General features: G+C 39.9%; 1 long non-coding RNA gene across 1 annotated transcript; it reads left to right on the top strand.

Moving 5' to 3' along the window:
• Positions 1-12,262: 12,262 nt before the first annotated feature.
• Positions 12,263-18,123, top strand: LOC137980409 (uncharacterized). Its single transcript, XR_011118513.1, has 3 exons — positions 12,263-12,527; positions 17,369-17,459; positions 18,030-18,123. It is a non-coding gene; the product is annotated as an uncharacterized lncRNA (long non-coding RNA).
• Positions 18,124-22,055: the final 3,932 nt, after the last annotated feature.

Genomic DNA, 22,055 nt, shown 5'->3' on the forward strand with positions numbered 1-22,055 from the left:
CTACAAAATGAAGACCCTATCGATTTTACCGTTTTAGCGCCGAACAATGCGTTTCAGCCGCAAGTTTTAGGTGTTCGTTCTTGGGTCTTCGGTCTTCGGTCTTCGTTTTGTAGACACCCGGGACATTGGCGTGGTCTCCCTTGGACATGTCCCCATTACGCATCTTTGCCATCACACGTTTGTACTACGGTCAGTTGTTAAAGAAATTAATCAACCCAACATTTCAATAAAGTTTCACTCACCTCATAGCAACCTTTCTCTCGGATTCCGTCAAATCAAAAGTACTTTGCAGTGATCCCTTTCTCTCACCAGGTGAGATGAATCCAGATGCACTAAGATATGGGAGAATCAGCCCGAGGCTTTGCGAGTCGGTAGGCGATGAGAGAATATATTACATCGCTGCGGGGAAGAGGCTGTGGCGAGATCTCCTAGGACGGGTCTAGAGACCTTAAACTTTGCTGGAACTGACTGAATAAACAAGTTACTGCTCTCAAATAGGGCAGAAAGGCTCATGAAAATGCTATGCATTCCCCTGGGTCACGCTGAGGCTTTAGGGAGTGTACAGTGGCTTATTTGGGCTTTTGTGCGTGTATTCCCCAGATAAGAATAGGACCGAAAATTATATTTTAGCGCTCAAAAGAGCGAACTAAGCAAGGTACAGATTTTGTTAGCCTGCTTTATGCAAAACAAATATTTATGAAAAAGTAAATAAATATTTATACACAGTTTTTAGGAAGAGCAGTAGGAAGTTTTCAGGAAGTGTCGATCGAGAATAAGACACCGCGTTTTCTTTTTTGTTAGGTTGGTTTTTTTTTCTTTCAAGAAATGTGCAAATTCTACACAAAGATCACAATCGCCCAACTCTTGAGGTTGACCATTGTTTCTGCAAAGTCAAAAATTTACTCTCCTAGGCGAGGTTATTTGTCCAGGTAATTCCATCGTTTTGGAAATAGCAGCTGGTTTATTATTCATTAGCGTTACAAATTCTTGCCGATTTTGGGGCTCATTTTGTTGAAACTCAAGCACGCTTCACGTTCGTGAGTTATGCACGCGCTGTGGGCCTATTGTCACCACGGACTTACATGTACACTTACACTCTTACGTACTTACATTTTTACACTCTCACAACCCGGTGACATAGTGTGTAGTGCAATGCACTACCTCAAAAACCAGATGAATCGTTCTCGCTCAACTTGGCTCAACTTACTTGTGGTGTGATTTTAAACAGCCAATAGGATCATTTGTTCTTCCTCACCGTGCTCTGTGAGAACTTTGTAGTCAATCTCAAATAAAACATGTTTTATCGCCCAAGTTGTTGTTGTTGCTATGTTATAAAAGAATTGGTTCATGCTTTTAGCTGTGCATATATCGAGTTATGGATATGCACTGGGGAGTTTGCTAAGCACGCAAGAATGTAGAGTCGCACTCGGGTATCGCCTCTTGTGACTCATACTCTTCTCAAGTGCTTAGCAACCTTCCGCGTGCAAACATTTAACAATTATCCTGCGAAATCGCACGGAGTATCGCCTGATACTTAGCCGACGAGGCCGTAAGCCGAGTTGGCTGAAATCAGGCGATATTCCGGATAATTGTTTTATTATTCTACACCGGATAATTGTTTTATTATTCAACACATTGATGACAAAGCACAATTTTCTACGTTTATTGGGAAAAAAAGCTGGAAAAACTACCATTTTTCTCCGCGACGCACAAAATTATACGTATATCTCAGAATATCTGCTGAGTACGCACAACGAATATTGAGCTCGTTATGACCATATTTGGACATTGCCACGATGTGTTGAATAATAAAACTCGACATACGCACGCTCAGCATGAACCAATTCTTAAATACAAGGAGGGATTACGTTTTTGCAAACGTTGGTCAGACGGGAGCAGGCCGTAGGAACTGACGATGTTAAATGCTACACGGCCAACGTTTGCAAAAACGTAATCCCTCCTTGTCTACGTACATTTTCATTGCCGTGACTTTAACATCGTCTGAGTTCCCACGGCGTGCTCCCGTCTGACCTTGTAGATCAGTCGGTAGAGCAGCAGTGATTTAACCCGAAGGTCGTGGGTTCAATTCCCACCCTGGTCAGAATTTTCAGTAGGGCTAACGGTCACATGGTTCGTATGGGGTAGATATTTAGCACTTCACATTACACTCTAACCAGTTAAGTGAATTCTTAAAGAGCCCACTTCCAATATATTAAAATTCAGTCTTAAACAAAAGGCATTATCTCGAGGCTCTGGGGAATTCAGGATTTGTATGAGCTATTCCCCAGAGCCTCGAGATGATATCTTTTGTTTAGGACTGAATTTTAATATATCGAAAGTGGGCTATTGATCCAATCTCGTTGATCTAAGCAGCTCCGCGGATGCTGGCCAAAAGGATCCTGTCTCTGGGAAGGAGATTGAAATTGATCGTGTAGATAACACAACAAATAATTGTTTACAATTCGAAGTTGAGTGGGTCAGCAACAGGGAGTTTAAGAAACGACGACAGCTACGTCAAAGACAACGCCAAAAGCAGTAATATTATTGGTTAAAAGAACCAAAAAGATCGTGCTGCACGTGCGGCACGCATTTTTGAACATTTCTCTCCCGGGCTCGTCAAAAATACTACTTAAAATCACCAACTTTAAGATTTTGACGACAACGTGGACAAACTACGGTGATTCTTTCAGTCTCACTCTTTACTTCAAATCCGTCCGTACCTATCCAGTTTTGGGACACTTCGTTTATACTTAATAATACAAACAAGATGGAATAATCATGAAATACTTAGAACAGCTCAAACTTAAATTTTGAAGTGACGTTTTCGTCGCCGTAGCCGTCGTGGTTCCTTAAACTCCCTAATGCCTTTGGTACGGAAGCCGATAAGGGACAATCGCAAAATATTTATCAAATGCAAAAAAAAAAAATTAATTGGAAATCACATTTTTTTGGGCAAATCAGTGTTAAAGGGTTTTTCAAATCTGAAATACTTCCCGTGATTCTTCAGGTACAACCTTGGGAAATCCTATTAAAATTATTAGATCCACAAATAAATTTTTCTTAAAATTAGAAAATAGTCTGCAATCCAGGAATCGCTGTGAAATGCAAAAAAAAAACAAATTTTGAAGTCGCAAATTATTTTTTGGTCACATGATGATTGCGCCAGCAGTCAAGCAGCGTCAGCTGGTCAGCAGTCGGGCTTTTTGGTCAGCGGCTGTTGACATAAACACCAACCTTGTTCGGCACCTCATTCCTCTCCTCCGCACTATGAAAAGTCCTTATTAAATTTCATTTATGCAAATTAGCTCGTTTCAGTCTCCAGCCTCGTTCTTCACGCTCGGCCAAGGATTGACGCTCTGTTGCTTGTTGGGGAGCCATGAAATGCGCAGAGGATAATCTGCGCAGAGAGGCTGGAAACTAAACGGTAGCCTCTAGGCATGCGCACTTAGTTCAAAGCGATTCGGCGTGGCTGTTAGAAGAGATTCCTTCGGTGTTGAAAGTGTGAATTACGAAAGTTGCTCGTTTTTTAACGTTTTGATCTGTGTTTTCTTCGTAGTTCGATTGAGTAATTTTGAGAGAAAGTATTCTCAGCGTTTTAACGGCGGTGCCGATCCTTGCCGGTTAGTTTTGGTGCTTTTTCATCGCTATTGGACATCTTTCGAAGAAGGTAAGAGGTTCTTTTAGTGTGTGCACTCGCTTGAACACATTGTAATTTTGCAAAGAAGTTTGGAACCGTTGGCTGTTGTTTCAAACATGGACGTCAAGTTTCACAAGGACAAGCTTGCTTCATTTGGAATGATTTCCGTACAGGTCCCTACTTCATTATGCATGCAGTATAAATTAATTATTCATTCGCGCTATTGTTTTGTAGAACAATACGTATACCCAAGAGAACCGAATATATACATAGGTAATTTGTACTTACGGGATGAATAAAAACGGATCTCATTTTTTCTCTCCCTCCCTCTCTCTCTCCTTTCCCTTCATCGCCCACACCGTTACTCGTTTTTGTCCCAGCTTTCCCCTTTCTATCCCTTCGTCTTGTTCTTATTTCCAGATCCCGCTCGGCTTTTTCTACCATTTTATCCCATGATATGTCACTCGTAGCTTGCCTTGAACTCCGAAAGGAAAGGAAAGGAACTTTATTTAAGTGTCTAGTCGTTCTAGCGCTGGAGCGCTAATTGGGGACACTGTAAATTGAAATGAGCAATGAAAGTAAATCAAGTCAAATGTCGGTTTTTGAGGAGAGGGGAAACCGGAGTACCCGGAGAAAACCTCTCGGTGCAGAGTAGAGAACCAACAAACTCAACCCACATATGACGCCGAGTCTGGGAATCGAACCCGGGCCACATTGGTGGGAGGCGAGTGCTCTCACCACTGCGCCATCCCTGCACCCCCGACCCACTGTAAACCTCTGGATTACTCATCCCTGTTCTTTACCACTGAGCTAACGTGTCAAGTTGCTAATTCACACCTTGAAAATTATATTTATTTTGAATTCTTGCTGACTATTTACATAGCAATGATATGTAATTATATACACGCGCCGCGCCGAGCACCTACAATCGAACTTACACTTGTAGGTTACCGTTATGAGATCCCTGTTTTACTACTCTTGAAACAACCTATCCCTTTAATAATGCTAACCGTAACCCTAATTACGACTAAAGGCACTGTTTAGGCTTAAGGTTAGTCCCTGTGATAGTTTTAGGTTTTCCAGTATTGCTGTGAACTGTGACCTGCTTTTCCTTCATGCCCCGTGCGTGCGGCACACATATAAGTTCACTGCGTGGAAGAGTATACCACGCTTAAAGTCTGATTGGTGCATCTTTCATGGGAAACTTTCATGCACGAGTTCATTGCAATTAAAATCGTTTCATATTTCCCTTCTTTTGAAGCAAACTTGTGTCCGGCAGGTTAGTTTTGCAGGTTGCAGGTTGCAGGTTGCAGGTTGAAATTTACTGTGACTGTTACATGAATAGCTAACCTTAGGCCTAATTAGGCCTAAAAACGTTTCTTTAGGCCTCCTTAGGCCTAAAAACGTTTCTTTAGGCCTAATTAGGCCTAAGGTTAGCTATTCATGTAACAGTCACAGTAAATTTCAACCTGCAACCTGCAACCTGCAAAACTAACCTGCCGACTTGTGTCTTCGTAATAATCAAGATGGCTACCGAAGTAAAAGGGTCACAGCAATGGGAGATTTGATCATTTGGAAATTGTCCCTGCTTTATAGCCTTTCCAGAGTTGTGCATAGAGTGGTGCAAAGAAAACAATTTACTTTCGTCTTCCGTGTCCAAAACCTGTGTGAAAACGCAGTCAGTTGGCAAAGACAAAGTGCCGCATCGGGAGATGGATCTGTTTCGCGATGCTCAAGAAAAAACTGCAATGGATAGCCTTCAATCCGCCAGAACACACATTAATTTTCTGACCGTAAACTTTCCTTGAAAAAATATTAGCCCTAGCTACCTGTGGCCGAAAAGTTTACAACTGCCTACAAGACAAGGGCTAACATCATCTCACCGCCGTTAACCATCGCCTAAACTTCGTCGACCCAGACAAACGAGCCCACAGCAGGGCATTGAAAAGACATGATGGGGAGTTAAACGAAGTATGCCTCGTACGGGAACATCCATGGATCTCTACCAAAGCTATTTACTTGGAAGTATCGTTGAGCATATTGCCGATCTCTACAAAGAGCGATAAATCGCAAAATCCCTCTAAATGCACCGTTCGTGATCCTAAATACAGGAAAGGAAGAAAATATACACTTTGCAGTGTCTCGGCGAATTTTTAAGCAGACAGGAAGAACAACTTCACGATAACAAGAGCAGGTAGCCATTAAATTTCTTATGACAGTACTTTTATTTGGTTTGTTTGTTACGTTTGCGAATCTGAACCCTATTACAACGATTGCTTGAAACTCCATTTCGATCGGTTTAGCAAAAAATATGAGCCCGCAATACTTGTGTGTAAAGAAACCGCTAAAAATGGCGAGTGACCGAAGGAATGGAGCTGTGAACGTAACATCGCAGCTAAATTACTCAACAAATTTGCGACTTCACCAGATATTTTAGTCGCAAAGGGTAAAACTTAGTCGCAAATGCGACTGTATTGGTCGCAATTTCGAGTCCTGAGTCCTGATTAAGCCCCGTTTACACGAGCGATTTTTATTTGCTCGTGTAGACGACGAAATTTGGACAATTTTTGTGTGAAAAAAACGCTGCGGCGTTAGTCAAGATGCCTGTGTCACTTTACAACTCTTGACGGTGTGAATTTTGGAAGTGAGATCGTGGTGATTTAATTTAAGTAGACACATCAGATCTGTGTGATATATTTGTGTGGAATTTTTGGGCCTTGAGATCCAATTCCAGTTAAATTTGTTTGGGAATATGCGCTGCAGAAACTAATCGAGGCTACGGTGAGTGTTCCATATTTGTTTTTGAAGCATGAAGTGTTCACAACGTTTGGTTCAGTTTGCACACTAGGGTATTGCCCATGCAATCTCTACAGTTTTCATCAACAAGATAATTTGGGCAGGGTTTTCTGAAATCACCTTAATTTACAATCAATCATACATGTATTTACAATGCGTTAATTAAACGTAACATGTTCTAAGAGCATTATTTGAAAGTTGTCAACCTTCTCCTTGAACCAAGGCAGCAGTTCATTTAGAGTGCTGCCACTCTGCAATAGCCACTTAACCTCCTGACTGCCCCCATAAAGGCAGCTGTCTAAAAGAAAACACCTTGCCAACTTGTGAAGTTGGAATGAACACAAGTACTGGCCAGAACTACACGGAAAATATTGAAGTTCCCTGTCTCAGGGCATTTCTTCAATGAAAAGGTAAATTGGTTGCAAGACTGGCCTCTGAGATTACACTCAGAAGAAGTTCTAGTTGCACAGTAGTGTGATCAATAACATTGTTTAATTTATTGCCATAGTGAGGCTTGATTACAGAATCATAAATACTTGCCCACCAAAATACCCTGATCAATCAACTGATACACCCATGTTCGGGAGACTGTTGGCCTGTTAATTAATGGAACATCCATATATTAGGAAAAGAACAATTTGTTAAATAAAAGTGCAAAGTCCAGGCCCTGCTTCCTGTTAATCCTAGGATTATTGACTGGGAAATACTGCTTCAAAGTGGCACCCGAGTGACTTAATTGTAGTCTAGCTTCCACATCGCCAAATAATAATGATCTATCATTATTGTAATAATGCAACACACTTGGTGTCAACATCTATGTCAAAACTTGGAAGATGGTATTTTTCTTTCCCCCTTGACTGGCCATTATTTGCAAATCTATGTTCAACCCAACGTCCAAGGCAAAATTATGGTTAGACTCAAATTTAAGAACATGTGTTAAGGCAAACAGTTAAGGGTCATTGGTTTATGTGTGGTTTATAGTATGTTTATATGGTTAGCTCATCATGTTTTCTTTGTCTTGGTTGTGTAATAAGAATGACTTTTTGTACTAATTTTCACAGCCCCCATAAAAACTGATATGTGCAGTTTCCTGTGTCTAGGAAAATAATATAATATCATTATGATATTGTAGATTATAGCATTGTAATATGTATCTCATGGACAATAACATTCATTTTCGTTTTTTGTCCTTAGGGAGATGGATTCACCTTGTATTATTTGCGGCAGTTTTGTGAAATATTAGCTCTAAAAGGAGCGAGAAGAAATTCAGCCTATTTTTCTCAGCGATAAACCACAATAATCTTATCGAGTTCACTTTGTCCATGTTGGTAGTGTGGAACAAAAGACTGGATAAAGTCACCGAGAAATCCAGACATTGCTGTTGAGTTTTAAGCAGTTTCTTTAGTACTCTTCACATTGTCAAACTTTTCAGTTTCTTCTTAGAACTGAATACCAGTCCTTAACCTTTTTTCAGTTATGAACTTTTTGAACTTTACGATGCCACTTTTTTAAATGTTGTACTTATAAAACAAAATGGGGACAACATATTCAAGCAAAAACATCCCAAATGCATGTTGTTTACACCTGCATGCAAACTTTGCGAATGCTTTTGATCTGATTAGTTGCCAACCCAGTAATGCTTCAGATACATGTAGTGACGTCGAAACCCAGAACACCTCCAAACACATTCAATGACAAGTTGTCAGAGAAAAAATTAAAATTAAAAACAAACGTCTTGAGCATTGGGACCCACATGGAATAGCCCTTGCATATGTGTATTATACTGATGACTGGATTCCATCTACTTAATATACAATCATCTTTTTAGGATAATACCACCTACGCCAGTCGGCAGATGATGCTAGAGTAAACTTCTTGCTATACAGCTGAAAATATTAATTTTGTGGAATGCCCCTTTCAGGGATGTTTCCTAGTTGTCTATGCTCTAAAGATTTTGTTCAAACTCATCAAGTACAATGTAGCATGCATGTGTGAAATGTCTCAAGTTTAGATCAGTTTTGAAATATGCACTGTGTTGACTGAACTGATCCTTGTAAAATTTTTGTAGTTTCTTGTCAATTGTTAAATATGGAAAAAAAAGGATTTACTTTCTGAAAGAAAAATAACATTAATGACGTCTCTTGATCAGGTTAGGATCTGATGAATTTTTATTTTAAAAGGCAAGCAAATCAAGGGGCAAATTAATTTTCTCTGAGTGTTAATGTCATTAAGTGGGCTTTCCAGGATGAAGCACTTTTTGCCTGCTCTCTGTGTATCATACAATGTATAATCTTTTCACCGATTTATCTCAGTTTCTGTTGGGGCCGGCTTTCATCGCTCTTCTATAAATTTAACAAGAGATGCTGTGTAAAGAGCGAAAGATGTATTTTGCTTTCATGATAATTATAAATTCGTATAAAATTTGGAGAAACGTGGAGCTCAATTTGCCTAAGTTCTTGCATCTTTGCATACTCCATTTTAATATCGCTTTCAGCATGCTTGCCAAAATATATTTTGTAAGCGTGTCACCATTCCCTACCCGGTCTATAATTCACCAGTTGTCTTCCTTTGTTGTTCAGAGTATTATAGAGAGTATCTGGAACGTCATAAGGTTTTTCAATGTCTCTTTACCAACACAGACAAAGAGGCATTGTCCTATATCGCCACCACTCGGCGAATTAGTCTCCACCGATAAGTTCGAAGCTCTCACCAATTCCACCGGCCGAACATCGCCAAAACAGGGTTTAAGGGAATTTCTGGTCCTCCCAGAAAACCAACAACTTGCAAAAACCGTTCGAGAAACTTGCGACAAAAGCCAACACTGTCAAAAAAGTAAGCATTGCAGCGCTCGTTACCTCCATTCACCGTATAGTCACACGAAAGGTGCATTTACCGCGCGAAAACAATTTTTACACAATTTGTACACCACTTCAATTTTTGGAAAAACATCAAAACTCGTCAAAAATTGTGACAAAATCCTTATCTTTCAAACAGCGACCTAATTTTTTTGATTTAATCAACGGCTGTCATTTTCCGGCGAACAAATAGTCTTTTTGAATGAGCGCGCCCTTGATCCTGCGTTTCGTGCCGCGGATCAGTGACTTGCGCAGTCGTTTTTCAGCTCTGTCCGATTTTGCAAGATTTTAAAATTTTCGTATTGTGTTGTCAGCGGTTTAGCAAAAAATGTGAGCCCGCGTTGCATTGTGTTGCGTGCACAGCTCAATCTCGTACCCATAGTCCTCGGGCTTTTTGGCCAGCGGGTGAGCGCCCGGAGAGACTCTGGGATAATCGACTCCATTTTCCCAGAAAACGTGGGTTCCGGTCTTATGACCTATGTTTGAGTTTAACCGGAAACAGACTGAGAGAAAACCGTAAACAGTAGAAATGGCGGGTTGCAAGTGTTCGAGAAACAATAATTTTAGCCTTACACACAAAGAAACTGGGGAAATGATCATTGGCTTGCTGTAACAGCAAGTGAAGATTTAACCTCTGACGCTTTCGGAAAGTGCATTTTTAGTGTTTCAGCGTGCATTCCATCGTTCAGAATGCCATCGTGCAAGCAACACGATCGACAATTTTTTGTGGAAACGACACAAATGTCATCTTCTACTACGATTTGATGTTTCCGTAATTCTGAATGGCGGCTAAATTGCAGAATACCCGGCCCACCAAATGTCCTACTTGAAAAAGCTGCCACCGCGGTCCCGCAGTCGTGTTTAACAATTGTGCTTCCGCGTCCACTAAATGTCTTACTTAAAAAACTGCCACCGCAGTCCCGCAGTCGCGTTTAACAATGCTGCTTGTCCGCAGTGGCATGGGACAGAAAATGATATTCATAATTCTGTTCCTAAACCGGGTATTCTGCAATCGCTCCTTAGCTTTCATTTTGCTGTTCCGTTAACTACACTTTTCACGAGATCGTGTGAAGAAGAAAGAATTTGTTGTACTGATTAAGCCTAAGCGCTCGTTTCAATGATTGGGTCTAAGCACTCTTAGCTTTCACGTTGCGGTTCGGTTAACTACACTTTTCATGAGATCGTGTGAAGAAGAAAGCGGTCGTTTACTGATTAAGCCTAAGCACGATCGTCTGAACAAGAAAGCAGTCGTTTGCTGATTAAGCCTAAGCGCTCGCTTCAGTGATTAGGCTTTAGCATTCTCGTAAAATTTTAGCTTTCATTTTCCGGTTCGGCTCACTACACTTTTCACGAGATCGTGTGAAGAAGAATGCACTCGTTTACTGATTAAGCCTAAGCGCCCGTTTCAGTGATTAGGCCTAAGCACTCTCATAAAATTTTAGCTTTCACGTTGCGGTTCGGTTAACTACACTTTTCATGAGATCGTGTGAAGAAGAAAGCGGTCGTTTACTGATTAAGCCTAAGCACGATCGTCTGAACAAGAAAGCAGTCGTTTACTGATTAAGCCTAAGCGCTCGCTTCAGTGATTAGGCCTTAGCATTCTCGTAAAATTTTAGCTTTCATTTTCCGGTTCGGTTCACTACACTTTTCACGAGATCGTGTGAAGAAGGATGCACTCGTTTACAGATTAAGCCTAAGCGCCCGTTTCAGTGATTAGGCCTAAGCACTCTCATAAAATTTTAGCTTTTACGTTGCGGTTCGGTTAACTACACTTTTCACGAGATCATCTTGCCCTTGAACAATTTTCATTCATCTACTACGGGAGTATGAACCGCGGAGGCAGTTCATTTTAGCGGTTGCCCTTTAACAGTTTTCATTCAACGACTACGGGACTGCGGACTGCGGTGGCAGTTCATTTTAGTGCTTTCCTTTTAACATTTTGCATTCAACGACTACGGGACTGCGGACCGCGGTGGCAGTTTACTTTAACATTTCGCATTCAACGACTGTGGGACCGCGGACCGCGGTGGCAGTCCACTTTAACATTTTGCATTCAACGACTGCGGGACTGCGGACCGCGGTGGCAGTTCACTTTAACATTTCGCATTCAACGACTGCGGGACTGCGGACCGCGGTGGCAGTTCACTGTAACATTTCGCATTCAACGACTGCGGGACTGCGGACCGCGGTGGCAGTTCACTTTAACATTTTGCATTCAACGACTGCGGGACTGCGGACCGCGGTGGCAGTTCATTTCACTGCTTACCCTTTAACACTTTTCTTTTCATTGATCGACTTCGGGACTGCGGACCGCGTTGGCAGCTTTTTTAAGTAGGCCATTTGGTGGGCCGGGTATTCTGCAATTGCTCCTGAATGGCTTCGACAAGACCTTATTCCACGGATTTCTCCTCAAAGAGACTGATATCATGTTTTCCCACGGTACTTTTGCAACAGCAACTTTTGAGTAGCGTGGGAAAATTCCCGTCTATTATAAGACATAATTCAAACCTCGTGTTTTTTTATTTCTGTGATTTATGTATTTCTGAGGTTTTAGATTTTGAATCTCCCTTCAAATTCTGGGGCTTCCGAATTTCTTACCGACTTCCTGTCGGACTGCCATTGTTACGCAAGCGGCCAATCAAAAATATAGTTCAAGTCGATTATCCCAGAGTCTCTCCGGGTGCTCACCCGCTGACCAAGAAGCCCGAGGACTCCGGGTACCTTCGGTCATTCGCCGTTTTTCGCGGTTCAGCGGTTTCTTCAACCTCGTTCCCACCGACGCAGCACCACAGTTTCTTTAGAAACTACCCTTTCATGGTAACTACTTGGTGTAGGCACTCATATAGTGGTCCGGTGTAGTCACTCATATAGTGGTCCCAGGCGGCGTACTTAACTATGTTTAATCATCCCTAGCCGTACCTATATGAGTGCCTACACCAAGTAGTTACCCCTTTCATTCAGAGAAGAGAGACCCTGGAAACTATGTGGCGGTTCCTTGACACATTTTTCGTATCTTGTCGCAAATTGCGACTGGATTTTTTCGTTAATTTCGAGCCCTGTTAAAGTAAATAATATCCTGAACTGACCTCCTCGATCTGTCATTCTTTACCCATAAGCTGAGTTATCATCGCATTTAGGAATTCAGGATGATCTAGGCTCTGAGTATTCCATGCCGATTCACGGGTGGCTTCCACCTTGCTGCGTGAAATCAACGACAGTAGAAGAAGCGGGGCAAGAAGGTAAGGCTGATTTGTACATCCCAGAATTACTTGCAGAATCCCCACTTCAGTTTGACTTCCTTAGCTTAAAGTGCCCCTCTGACCAAAAATCAATTCATATTTTTCTTTGGATTTCAAAACTATGTTAACGAAACACTAAGTGACCCACGTTTTAAGCCTTGATTTCAAAAAGACATCTCTTTATTTTAACTGTAATTTTTTTATTTAATGGTCGGCCATTACTAACATTATGTTCGAGGAGAAAATGACGTCAAAGGCTCACTAGTTTAAGAATGCAATACATGTATACGCCGCAGAATTACTATGCAGCACGGGGGTTTTGGGCTTTCAGACTTTTAAACTCACGCTTTGCATATATAATAAGCTGCGTTCACACGCTGAAATTTTAAGCTAGTGAGCCTCTGACGTCACTTTTCCCTGGATCCAACCATCCGAGGTCCAATCGGTCAGTTTTGAACGTGAGTAATGGCGGACTGTGAAATCCAAAACTTACACTCAAAGTAAACAGCCTTTGGATAAAAATCAAAGCTCAAAATTTTGCCAGTCAGGTGTTAAGCAAACACACTTTCAAAATCTGAAGGAAAAAAGGAAGTGGTTTTTTTTTATCACATGGGCACTTCAAAAGCTTTTGATGTAGTACCACATGACTTGTGGTGTAGCAAATGCGTACGACGCAAAAAATTGGGAGCAATTTTAGAATTTAATTTCGTGAAAATCATTGTCGCTGCGGCAGAATTTTGTCGCCGCGATCAGTCGTACGAATTCAAACCAGTCTAACCCAGCCACTATTGACTAAGGAAATCTTTGCTGACGTCATTGTTTAAATTTTGTTTCATTGATACACCAGTAATTTGAAACCCCCGGGCCATCCCCCCATTGGGGGATACTGTGGGCATTCACTTTTGCTGTGAGTGAGATGCAGTGAAAGCCCCGCCTTCACTCACACTCACTCACTCACTCATCCTCATCAGGCCCATGAGGACTCTTGAGGCCAGCCAGAAGATCATGCCATCCATCCCGTTCTGATACTGATGCAGCAGCAGTTCCCCATGTATGCCATCCAAGCTTGTTCCTTTCCTTCTCCATGGACAGCACAGATATAAATAAGACGCTGATTAAAAAAAAAATTCAAGATAAGTGTCATTTTTTCTTGTTTCCGAGGGTCAAGTGCAAATACTCCTTGGGGAGTAACGCCCCGTCATCACGGTTGAGCGGGTCTTTCAACAGGGTCTTCAACGGGTCTTTGAGCGGGTCTTTCAACCGAGATGACGGGGCATTACTCCCCAAGGAGTATTTGCACTTGACCCTCGCAAACAAGAAAAAATGACACTTATCTTGAACTTTTTTTAATCAGCGTCTTATTTATATCTGTGCTTTTGTCTCTTTCACTTCCCCTGAAGAAGGTCCGTGATTGCGACCGAAACGTTGGGAACATTTTTTATTGTAATATATTATCTTTTAAACCACCAGTGTAACCTAGTTTGTATTTTTTCAAATATTTTTTAAATGTACTCACCTGGTGACAAACCCAGTTTTAATAAAATGCAATCTGTAAAAAAAATAGGAAAAAATACTACAAATCAGTGCATGGGAGATATAACCATTAATTTTTGTCATTGATCTCTCTGAAAAAGCATGATAATCATACCTTCTTCGTCAGTTGTTCAGCCTCCATGTTTTCTGCAAACATGCAACTTGAATCCAGTCTTCTGACACGAGTGAAATCCCCGCCAAATCCCCACTCAGCCCCCACATTGTATAGCAAAGCCGTAATGAAAAAGGTGCATTCCCGACTACAAGGGAAGCTAAATGGAGTGAAAAGGAGGTGGAAACCCCCAGTTTGCCCTGGGCATTCCCAATTGGGGGTAGGGGGAGTGGGGGTTCAAATGACTGGTGCATAACATACAGGTTTGCTCACGGCAGGCATCATGCTATTTACATATTGACTTCAAAAGGTAAAAGAACTTGTTAAACTTAAGTTAAATCTCCAGTTTTAAGCCTTTTAGCATTGATAACGAGTCAGTTATTAGCAATCAAAAACAGTTACTGATAAAATTTTGGCTGACAAAGGCACTAATGACCCCATACATTCTTTGTATACTTTTGAATTTCCACAGCATAATTGCTCATCAGGTATATCACGGTCAAATTTTCAGAGATAGCTCATTATGCAATGTGCTTTCAATATTCAGTACTTTATTCTCCGCTTACTGATTTGAAAACAATAGCTCTATGCTAATGACAGTCTAGACTCAGAAAATGTAAACAAAGATTCCCCTACTCTTGTTGTGCTCTTCATGGTTAGCAGTGTGGAGGATATCACTGTGAGCTAAATAATTATTATAGAATATAGAGACCATTCATTTGCATATCATTAAATGACAAGAGTTGGTTGTGTGATATTACTTCCTGATTGGGGAGTCATACAGTTCTTCACAAGGAGTGAAATTTTAAAAAAATGTACATGTATGAGCAACCCAACCATGAAGTTATTTGTTCATTCAAACAATAATGCGAACAGAGATTAGAAAATGAAGTGAGTTTCATTCACTCCAAGATTTTAAAAGTGAAGTATCTTCTTTTAAAATTTTTACATAACGAAATGAGTTTATTCACCCTTTCAAAATTTCAGCAAAAGGCCAAAAAAGACATTGTAAGAGCTACATGTAGTTCTAGTTCTTTTTTTCTTTGCCTTTTTTTAAGGAAAAAATTTGGCTCCATTTTTGGACTTAAGGCTTTTTTTCTGAGGGGAAGGGGAAGTTGCGATTTGGCTACGCATGCATAAAGAATTTTATACCTCGTAGATATATGACCACTAAACCGCAGCTGACTACATGACAGATTAATGGGGAAATATGTATTAAAGAATTGTGTGCGTGACGAGAAACAAGATTTTGTGTTTTCGCTGCATGCATGAAATATTTTAAAAACCATCATAGAAACTTGTAAAGCATAGATCTGTTTACTGGTTTTGAATGGAGTCAACAACTTTAAATGTGAACAAATATTCTATGATTGCACTTAACTTTATGGTTGGGCCACGAATGTGGACTTTGGACTTTCGTCTGCCGAATTGAACTGGTTATTGGCCAAGATATTGTCATGTAACAAATCCCTGAAATACTGTGAATTTTAAGGAAATCAGCTAAAATCCCTTCGAACAAAGTGTAGGCTACCTGTAGCCTCTTGTTTTTTAAAGTCAAGCTTACTCATCATGACTGGTCCTCCAAAGGCCTCAGTCTCTTCCATCGAGGCAACAATTACTGATTTGTTCAACTCCATTGCTGGAATGTCTTCAGCTTTTTAAATTTAATTCATTCTTTGCCTTGCTGATTGGCTGTGACTGAAAACAAAATTATTTTTTCATCACTGTCATTTCTGTGAGTAAATCTCAGGACTTATTACATGATAAATGTATATTTGAACCGCGGGTTAGGGACAAAATCAGAAGAGATCCTTGCACTTTTAAATTAATAGTTAGACAATGTAAGCGTTATCTCTTAGAAAGACCTGAAAAAAGGTGGTCATGGGTTCAAATCCAATTGGAGCCACCTGAATTTTTCAGTTGTTTCTGAGACAATAATTATTATTGCTTTTGTTAAGCTATTAAAGTGTGAGGATCACTTCTCAATTTTGTAAACAAATACCTCGCTTTCTTTGTCAGTGTTTCTAAGCTTCCCAATTTTATAACTTTTCTGGGGCACATGCCCTTAGACCTCCCCAGAGAAAAGGGGCCCTCAAATCTTATTGAAAGCACTGAAGCAGGATGTATTTTTCTGATTTCCACTTTTTTGCATGTGGACCCATCAGAGAAACATAAGAGGATCAATAGCAGCAAAATTAACCCATTCCCTGAGAGCAAGACTTAAAGATATTACTCTCTAATGCCAGACGATTTTATTTAACAATTATTCGCCGAAGGCGAAGTGATTATCGGTGATTATTAAATTCTCAACCTCGGATAATGCAATTCTCATGCTCTGATTGGTTCACTCAATCTCGGTTATCAGCTCATATACCTTAGTTTGACCATATATGGTAAATGATTGCGCTAAACGTTGCTAAGCTAAATTTTTTTACGCCAGAAATCGAAATTTCTCTTGGTATAAAGCACAAGAAAAACGTTTTTGGGGAAAGTCTGGATCAATTTTGAAGCTTAGAAGTACGCGAAAAGATAAGAAATGTTTTTGTAATGAGCCTGCGTCTGTCTGACCACCAGGTATTACACAACATCGCATCTTCATCAAGTTTTTTCGATTTCGCTAGGATTTTCTCCCTTTTTTCGCTCGTATTTCGTACTTCCAAACTTTTGGAGTTTAAGGAATTTAATAAAACAATTATTCCATTCGCGCTTGTTGGATATGAGAGTGGTTATAGCCAACTCGGCGCTACGCGCCTCGTTGGCTATTTACCATCTCATATCCAACGCGCACTCATGGAATAATTGTTAAATATTTACCGAGATGAAGTCAAGGTGAATATTCACCAATAATCACTGAGCCTGAGGCGAATAATTGTTTTAGTATAAATACACAGGTTTTTATTTCAAAAAAAGGGAAAAAAACACATTTCAACCCGAAATCATCTTCACTTACATTGGCAAAACGACTACTGGCTGCCATTTTGTCCGTCTAGGTGATTATCGGCTGATAATCCGAGATAGCGAGCCAATGAGAGCATGCGATTTTGTATAATCACCCATGTGTTTATACTAATCATCAATTATTGGGGGTGCTTTAGATGTGAATGGGTTAGCAACGCCCAGGTCCACTCATGACAAGTAATATGTCCCCTTTAACTTCTAGTTACTCTATATTCATTTCATGTTTTATACCTTACAGTATTAAAGAATGTCTGAAGAACTGTTGAATTTACTGAAATGGTCCTGTGGCTGGATTTGGAGGCAAGCGACCTTCACATTTTTCTCCCAAGGTAATATTTGTGATACTGCATTTCTAAAGCAAAGGAAACAGGGAATTGATTTTGATTATGAATCTTGATCTGAGTAAAAAGTTTATTCAGCTCCAAGGACATCTATGACGGAGAATGCTAATGAGGAGAGAACTTTGAGGGACGGTGAAACAATACGAAATCTTTAGGTTGAAATAATAACACCTGAATGCCTGCTGTGACTCAGGCACGTTTCTCCATCAATGACACTTAAATGATATTTCAAGTGAGGTCAGAAAAAGTACCCCTTACACAAACTGTGTATTTTATCATATTTCTTGATTTTCTCATTCTTAGGGATGTTACAACATAATTATTTTGGTAGCCAATCTGGATTTTTACAGAGATTGTAAGAAAAAACCCTCTTGGGCCTTTTGCGAATTGTCCTTTAATCTATACTCAATATACACATAACTTGTTGATTTCTGTCATTCAGTAAAATAAAAGTAAAAGACTCCTGATTTATTAATGGTACTTTGAGAACAAACATGAACTCATGTGAAGTGACGCAATCAAAATTAAGTAAATTAGTTTCATTATTCTTATCCACAGATTAATATGGAATGGAGTGATGGTTATTCTGAAGGTTGTTCTCTCAGGGGTGAGCTGCACAGTCATGGTGGTGGAATTCAGAATGAACTCCAGGTAGGTCAATATTAGTTTGAGAAGGGATCAGTATAGATTTTTCCCTTTGGATGTAAACCCCAAGTTTTCAAGCAGGGATAGAGTTTAATGTGTTACATTCTCAGCACACTCTCTTGAAGATAGCAATCATGAATGTATGATGATAACAAGAAACCTTTTTGTCTATAAGCACCTTAACCCTTTCACCCCTGTGGAGTTCCCCATTGACGAGTAAAATCGTCTGGCGTTAGACAGAGTAAATCTATAAGTGGCACTCTTGGGAGTGAAAGGGTTAAAGATTGGTGAAACAATTTTAGTGAATATTCTGGGGGCAGGTGCAAGTCCATTAGGTAAGCTGATATAGCTTGTCCCTCCATGAAAACTTTAATTACTTTTGATGCTTGTTAGCAACTGGTGTTGTGTAGTAGGCATCTTTGATATCCACTGATGCCATGAAACATCCCTGAGTCAGTAAATCTGTGACTGCATGATTTTAAAGAGTCCATTTTAAAATGTCTGTACACAACAAAATTTGTTAAGCTTCGTCAGGTTTAGAATCATGCGGTAGTCTACACTATTCTTTTTTTATCTGAGAAAAAATGGTGAAATAAATTCACCTTGGAAGTGTTTGGATTCCACAATTACACCTTTGTGAAGGAGCTTTGTGACTTCAGAGTCTATAATCTCAGACTCCACATGCTTGGGAATTGCAGACGTGTTCAACGAACACTTTATTAACATTCAACATAGCAACGCTGTTGTTGCTGATGTCGATACAAATGAACAAGACAAGCAACTCTTCGACTGCATTGAGACCCGTATTAGTGTTACAACCAAGTTATGCATTCCGTTAATCAATACACAGCAAGTTATTGAGGACTTTAAGAACATCCCGAACCATAAAGCTACTGGTCTTGATGGAATTGGAATAAAAACCCGTAAAGCAAGTTCTTAATGTCATTGCTCCTTCTCTCACTCACATCTGCAATGCTAGTATCTCAAGTGGTACTTTTCCAACCAATTTCAAGAGAGCTAAATTGACTGCTGTTCATAAAAAGGACTCACTCTATGACAGGATTAACTATCGCCCAATCTCTATCCTGCCAATTATATCCAAACCCCTAGAGAGACATGTATCACAATCATATCTTGGCTATCTCACTTTAAACAACCCTCTCCACAGTAAACTAGACCCTCCGTGAGGGTACACTGGGTTGCCTGTGGTACGTGCACCGTTCCAGACAAATTTTTTTCAAGTTGGGGGGTCATTAAGACCATTTAAGGGGTCACCCAGAAGTCATACCAGCAGAGGCCCTTTGGCTCACAGGTCCTCACATGTTCATATGACGAAACAGATCTGTCCTTGCATAATATGTAGCTCTAACAGTGCACGATATTGTTTTGGTATTATCTATCATTCTGGTGCCATGGTAGAAGTCTTGGATAAATAGCCTGAGAAGACATGTGGTTACTAGCAAAGTACTGAACCCAGAAAGATTGAAGAAAATGAATGGGAAGTGAGAAACATTGGCTTCTGGGCTGACATGTTGATACAATGTAAACTACTTTTCACCACAAGTTTAAGCGTGCCCTCTGAGCATCTGACAGCTTTGTAATGGTAAAGTTTGCTAAAGTTTACTAAAGTTAATGGCTATCCCGTGAGGTTAGTGTCTGGATGGGTGAACAAAAACATATACATGTACCCCTTCGTAAAACAGAAGCATTGGACCGAAAATACTATTAATGCTAACAAATGTGAACTCAGCAAGGTACAGATTTTGTTAGCTTGCTTTATGCAAAACAAATATTGATGCAAAAGTAAATAAATATTGATACACAGTTTTTAGAAAGAGCAGAAGGAAGTTTCCAGGACGGTCGCTCGAGAATAGCATATTTACGACATGAAAACAACATTAATTTTGAACCGTGAATATAGAATATAAACAGTTACGATCAGCAACAAACATTTTGGGAGATTTTTGCTACGTTCAATTTTGTTATTGTACGTTTTGGCTGCACAAATAAATCGCAAAATCGAAAGTGACATCGCCGGAATTCAGCGGGCGCCGTGATTAAGTTACTGCGGCATATATACTTGCCATGGAGCATCTGTGTCAAATGATGGCAAGATACCGGGTTTTCGTAAGTTTCTTTTTCTATCAAGTGTTATAAAGTTTGACAATAAATGAGCGAATTCAAAACAAAGATCACAATCGCCCACCATTGTTTCTACAAAGTCAAAAATTTACTCTCCAAGACGAGGTTATTTATCACCAGGTAAGTCCATCATTACCTCATGGTATGACGTAAGTCATGCTATGGGGTTTAGGGTTTGGGGGCGAAATTCAATTAAAAAATCACTCACTCACTTTGTTAGACATTAATTTATGCATTAAACCTGGATTAAACAAATTTTTGCCCCTCTCCCCGACAAGTTTACCTGTTTAAAGTCACGGTGTACGGATATTTGGGGGGTGGTACAAAGGCGAGCATATGCCGAACTACTTGGACAGATTCAAAATGGCGTCCTGTCCCTTGAAGCGTGATGGTTTTTTGATTCCAAACCTGATCAAAGCATACCTTTTGTGGAGCCAAAAATGGAAAGGAAAAATGCTACAGAATACTCGACTGCCGAGAAATGGGCCTCTGAGTCCTAAAAGTGACAATAACATGAACGATTCGTGCGTAAAGACCCAAACACCTCGAATATGAAGTGAGCTTAAGCTTACTGCAAATTGGTAAGCGTAAAACTTCGTTGATTTTATCTTTTTCCACCCACGACCACGAAAACTTTGAAATGTGCTGTGTTTTGAATGCAAATCACGGACTATGGGGCCTCTCGAGACTTCTGGGAACAAAGTGGTAGTTGGATGGAGGTTTAGAGTTAATTTTGGTGAACCGTGACGTGAAGAGCCCAGCTAGGAGGACCTCCTTGGACGACGACGAATCGACTGGCCACAGGAAGAAAGCAGTATGTTGAAATGAGCGGTTTATCATCTGGGACAAAAGGGAAGCCTTCCTCCTCCTATCATATGGCATTTTGTGTAAACCTCAATAGCATTATAGAGATGAAAACACACAAAAGTAAGTGTATAATGTACATACCACATGATATAGTAGTAGCTACATGTAAATGTCTAAAGTAAACTTACTACTTCTCTATCAAGGTCAAAGGATGCCAATTGAAATGATGTACCGGTACATCTATTTCAATGTTTGACAGTCAAGTTTTCTCTCCTGCATATTACACATGTTTACAAACATTGTATAGAATTTCTTCTTGTTGCTGTCATCACACTTGATGCATTTTTGAGTAAAAAATGGTGATAGTCATGCAATATTCCACCAGATTAATTTATATAACAACCTTCCAATAAAGCACTGTTAACTAGCAATACCATCTAGACTTTTGTTTGCTTGCTTTCTACTCTGTATAGACATCCTGACATCATAACAGACTGTGAAAAAATGTATTATAACACTTTAAATGCAAGAACTATAGGAAAGTAAAACATTAAATTGATCTCCAACTTCAGTTTTATGCAACTCATAACCTTTGTTGTGGGTTATAACATTTTCTTGTTTTAAATCAAGATCTTAAATCACTGTTCTGCTCTGTAATCCCTCATTGATTATCAAATTTCACTTAAAAGCCCCACATACAGTCTTTTAACTATAGCAAATTAGCTGGTGATTTGACCAGATCTATGAATTATTTACTTGCTCAAGAATTTGTCCAACAGGAAAGATTTTAAAATTCTGTCATTAATCGTAATTACCAACATAATGCTTTGATTTATAATTTCTATATCCAAAAAAACCCAGTTATTTACCAGAAATGTAGATCACAATAATTATACAGTAACTTCGGAACAACAATTACATTTAGTGAAAAATTTCCCTTCAAAACAACAATACTGTGTACTTCAATGTAATATGTTTAATGATAATTTT

The sequence above is a fragment of the Montipora foliosa genome, chromosome 12 (genome assembly GCF_036669935.1).
Source record: "Montipora foliosa isolate CH-2021 chromosome 12, ASM3666993v2, whole genome shotgun sequence".
In the NCBI taxonomy this organism is placed as follows: Eukaryota; Metazoa; Cnidaria; class Anthozoa; order Scleractinia; family Acroporidae; genus Montipora; species Montipora foliosa.